This window comes from Zingiber officinale, chromosome 7B (assembly GCF_018446385.1).
Source record: "Zingiber officinale cultivar Zhangliang chromosome 7B, Zo_v1.1, whole genome shotgun sequence".
Lineage (NCBI taxonomy): Eukaryota > Viridiplantae > Streptophyta > Magnoliopsida > Zingiberales > Zingiberaceae > Zingiber > Zingiber officinale.
This window is the reverse complement of record NC_055999.1, coordinates 35883054-35888488: the sequence shown is the minus strand read 5'-3', so window position 1 is coordinate 35888488 and position 5435 is coordinate 35883054. Positions and strand designations below refer to the sequence as shown.

At 38.6% G+C, this 5435-nt stretch overlaps 1 non-coding gene across 1 annotated transcript; it reads right to left on the bottom strand.

Moving 5' to 3' along the window:
- Positions 1-973: 973 nt before the first annotated feature.
- Positions 974-1079, bottom strand: LOC122007595. The gene has a single exon (XR_006119056.1). It is a non-coding gene; the product is annotated as a small nucleolar RNA R71 (small nucleolar RNA).
- Positions 1080-5435: the final 4356 nt, after the last annotated feature.

The following is a 5435-nucleotide window of genomic DNA, read 5'->3' as shown; positions in this document are numbered from 1 at the left end:
AAGAAATCTTACAAAGAAACCGAAACTCCTAGAATCTCCCTTATCATAACCCAAAACACTAAACTCTTGTTTGTTGATCTATAATATTAGATTTGTTTACCTTCACTTTGCATTTGAAACGATTGGATAGTTGTTTAGCTAATTCGCATTGAGACATTTCTAGTGCTTATTCCAGTCCCTGTGGATACGATAATCTTTTATATTACTTGCGACATTTCCGTACACTTGCGGAGCGTGACAAGTTTTTGGCGCCGTTGCCGGGGACTGCGCTATAACATTAGGAATTATCAATTGAGTTAGACTAAACATAACATTTGTTTTCCTTTCATATTGCATAGTTGTAACTAATCATTAGATTTCTGTTTTTATTTTCTTGTATAACTTTTACTTCTTGTTAATTCTTTTTGTACAAATTCAATTATGCATTTTTTATTCTTTTATTTTTCTTTTTCTGTTGAATTGTCATTTGCTATCTTGTTCTTGTGTATGCGAAGATCTAACTTTGCAGGGGAATTCTTTCCTTTTGACCCTGAGATTGACAGAACTTTCCATAAAAGAAGAATTCTGCAAAGGCAAATTGAAGAACAGGAACATTTGAACATGGCGAATAGACCACTCAAGGATTATGCAGCACCTTATGCAAGAGGTTTTCGATCTAGTATTTCAAGACCTCCAGTGGAAGCTAATAACTTTGAGATCAAACCCGCAATTATATCTGTGGTGCAGCAGAACCAATTTGGTGGAGGACCTCATGAAGACCCCAATCAACACTTAGAGGTCTTTTATGAAATATGGGGTACCATGAAAATGAATGGAGTTCCTTCAGAAGCAGTTAGATTGTTATTATTTTGGTTTTCCTTAAGAGATAGGACAAAGCAATGGCTGAATTCTTTGGCCCCTAATAGCATCACCACTTGGGAGCAGTGTGAGCAACAGTTTCTTGATAAATTCTATCCACCAAGAAAAACAGCTCATATGAGGAATTTAATTGCAAGCTTCAAGCAAACTGACTCAGAATCTCTTTTTGAAGCATGGGATAGATATAATAGTGTGCTCAGACAATGCCCACATCATGGGTTGGAAAGATGGTTAGTGTTGCACACTTTTTACAATGGTATCAACTATCATACCAAAGTGTCCCTTGATTCAGCTGCTGGAGGGGCACTTATGAATAAAAGTTTAGATTAAGCTGAAGAAATTATTGACAGTGTAGCACAAAATCATCATCAATGGGAAAATGAAAGAAGTGGTGGCTATTCTTCTGTAAACCCAACAATTAAAGCATCAGGGAAGTTTGATGTAGATGCAGTCACTCTTTTGTCTGCAAAATTGGACGCTCTAACAAAGAAATTTGAAAATATGGGGACTAGTGCTAATATGGTCAATGCTATTAGTACATCTTGTGAAGTATGTGGAAGTTCAGAGCACTCAAATGACTCATGTCCATTGGTAGCTATCACTGCACAAATCAATCAACTGGAACAATGTGATGCAATCGTGAGTTACAATCAAAGGCAGAATAACCCATACTCAAATACTTATAACCCTGGATGGAAGAGCCATCCCAATTTTTCTTTCAGAAATAATCAAGATCAAGGACCATCTATGGGGGTAAGACCAAATTTTCAAGCTGGGCAACAAAATTTTCAACATCTATCTTCTCAAGGCTTACCAAAGTCAAATATTGAAAAGATGCTTGAAGAAATTATCTCAAGTCAGAATGAAATGAAGCAAGATTTAGCAAAGCTCATTCAGAGAATGGATAATTCTGATAAGCATCAAAAGATCCAGGATAGTCAAATTGCCCAACTAGCTTCCTCATCATCCAGAGCACCAGGACAACTTCCTGGAAAACCTGATGTGAATCCTATGGAGCATTGCAATAGAATTGAGCTTAGGAGCGGACGGACCTTGGGAGACTCCCAAGTGACTGCTCCAAAAGGGATACAAAAAGAAGAAGAGCTCTCTCCTCTTATACCAAATCAGATTCAAGCTAATGAGGAGAGTACCATTGAGGTTGAAGAGACTCTTCCACTGAACCATCAGAGCAAAGTTGTCCCTTTTCCTCAAAGACTTACAATGCTCAAGAAAGATGAAGAATTTGGCAAGTTTTTAGAAAAAGTTAAGGAAATTTGTGTAGAGGTACCTCTTATTGATGCTATTCTTCAAATGCCTAGATTTGCCAAATTCCTGAAGGATCTCATGTCAAACAAGAGAAGAAGGGGAGAGGTTGAGACAATTGCGCTTAGTGAGGAATGTAGTGCTATTTTGGAGAAGAACACTTCCCCAAAACTAAAGGACCCAGGGAGCTTTTATATTCCTTGCAACATAGGAAAAGAATTTTTTGAAAAAGCTTTTTGTGATTTGGGGGCAAGTGTTAGCCTCATTCCCTATTCAATTTGTAATAAATTAGGTCTCAAAAACATTAAACTTACTACTATGGTACTTCAACTTGCTGATCATTCCTGCAGGTACCCTTTGGGTATTATAGAAGATGTGCCAGTAGAGGTGGATGGGAATGTTATTCCCACAGATTTTGTCATGTTGGACATGGAAGAGGACCCCAGGATTCCTATCATATTAGGAAGACCTTTCCTTGCTACAGCTGGAGCTATAATTGATGTCAAAAATCATAAGCTTTCTTTGGTAATTGGTAAGGAAAGGTTGGAATATGATTTATCTAATATCTCTAACCATGTCTCGTCTCTTTTAAATCCTTGTAGCAAGACAAGCATTTATAAACTTGAGGAATGGAATTTCCATCCTCATGGAAGGCCACCAAACGAAGGAGACAATGTGGTGGAAGATGTTGGGAGAAGATCTCCCAACAAAAACGAAAAGTATATCTGTCCTCCAAGGGCGAGGAAAAGAAGTGAATGATCAAGTTTGGTCGAGCTAAAGACCTTAAACAAGCGCTTCTTGGGAGGCAACCCAAGGGTTCTTTTAGTTAGTTTTGATTTGTATTTTAATTTCTTTTAGTTTGATGCATTCTTTTGATTTTGTTTTCAGGTTAGGTGCAAAACAGAGCCAGACCGTGTGCTATACACGGCCAGGTAAAGGTTGCAGAGAAGGGAAGTGCTTGGGCTGTGTCATCCAGACACGGCCGTGTGGGATCTCCCGAGGAGAAAAAGGTATAGGCCGTGTCCCAGACACGGCCGTGTAAAGAATCCCGAGAAGAAGGATGGAAAGGTCGTGTCCCAGACACGGCCGCGCGAAGAATCCAGAGAGGGAAGAGGGGGAGGCCGTGTGCATCTGCACATCCCGTGTAGGAGAGTTATTAAAGTCTTCTTTCTACCTTACACGACCAGATCTTGGCCGTGTTCCGCACACCCCCAACTCTCCAAAACATATCTTTCTCTCTCGATCTCTTAAAAACTCCTCTCTAATCTCTCAAGATCTCTTAGATCCGATTCTCCTCCTTTCTAAGACTTGGACTTTTTGTTCTCCTAACCTAAGATCTTTGTTCTTTGAGTTCCATTTTTCCAACTCTAGATAATTCTTCCCCTATCTAAACTCATCAAGATGTCCAATATTTTGAAGAAACTTCGCAAAGGAGGTGGTGGATCCAGTGGAGACAAAGAGAAGGAGCCATCAAGGGACAAAGGAAAACAACCAGTGAAGGGCAAAGGCAAAAGGACTTCACGCAACGAAGGTAATGACAATGAATTCAATATTGTGTTTAGAAATGATGATCAAGTAACTAGATTTGCAATTCTTGTCAATAGAAAGATAGTGTGTACTAGATATATGGACCCAACTGTTCTTGATATGCTTGGAATTAGGGAAGATGTAGATTTGATGATTGGGTTTTTGGATTGGAGTGATATTATGTACACACATTTGCCTACATATCCTCGTCTTATTTTGGAATTTTTGAGTTCATTGGATGTCCATTTTACTAATGAAGATGATTATTTTGGAAAAATCTCTTTTAGACTAATGAATCAAGAATTTCTATGGGCATTTAGTGACTTTAATTCTTGTTTTGGATTAACCACCGGTAGCCCTCGTAGGTTTGATCCAAGGTTTAATTGGAATCATTTTTGGAATGCAATAACTGGGTTAGATCAACCTTATGAGCCTTCAAGAGCTAAGGCCTCCCATATGCAAAACCCCATCTTTAGGTATCTACATAGAGTCATGGGTAAAACTATTTTTGGTAGGGGAGAGAGTGATGGGGTGGTTAAAAAGATAGAGCTTTATGCTTTATGGGCTATGCTTTATAAGGTTGAATTTGATTCTGGTTTTCATTTTGTTCAAACCTTATTAAGATCTGCTAGGGCATCATTGGGATCAATTATTTTTGGTGGTTTGATTACCCGAATAGCTTATAATTTAAATCTTGATGTTGATGGGTTGGAAATAATTCATGGTAATGACATGATTGACATTGATGTATGTCTTGCTATGAAAATGATCGTTCGGGATGGGAATGGTTTCGCGTTTCCTAGGAGGAGTGGTTCTCCTTTACCCCTTCCTTTTCCTGAACGAACTACTATTCGTAACCCGGCTAATCGGGTAATTTCTGAGTTAGATTTTGAGGATAACCCTTCTATACCTGGAGACACTCAGCCACATCATGAGCCCTCGTCATATGGACACCCGCAACCTTCTAGTTTTATGGAGCCCGCTAGGCATTCTTTTGCATATGGCACGGGATCTTCTAGGTTTGATTTTTCAGATTTTCGTACGTCTCTAGAATCACTTCATGAGAAGCAAGATTCCCAACGAAAAATGTTGGAGGGGCGCTTCTCTTTATCTGATGATCAGTTTAGGGAGGTACAAAATCATTTTCAGTTTACGAGGAATTTTCAAGGTCAAGTGGCTGAGTTTGTGCAGGATTATGATACTGATCAGGCTAGGATGAGAGATTTTAATGCAGAGCATGATGCTTACTAGCCAACAAGTAGATGCTTTATATGAGTATCATAGATCTTTGGGTGAGATTCCAGGTTTTCCTAGTTTTCCTATTGGCCAACCACGTCGTAGACCTCCTTTCCCTCGTCCACCTCCACCTCCTCCACCATATTGATTTCATCGGGATGATGAAAAGTTTAAGTCTGGGGGTGTCATGTACTGTTTAGTTTGGTTTTCATTTTCAGTTTTTAGTTTTTGTTAGTTTTTCATGTTGGTTCTTGTTGCTTTATTTTGCTTGTTTTTGAAATAATCATGGCAAAAAAAAAAAAAAAAAATTAGAACATCAATCTTCACTTATATGCTTTCTTGGATTCAAGTGAAATGTTAGCACGATTATTGTCTTGATTCATGGTGTTCGAATGATGCTAGTAGTAAACTTTGTGTAGTTCTTTTTTTCTATCTTGGGAAGCATTAATAAGCTGAGAATCTTATGGTGATGAGTTTTAGTTTTGGTTCAACCTTAAGGATTTTATCTTCACTACACTTGTGCTTGATGCTTGAATAGTTGATGTCATTGA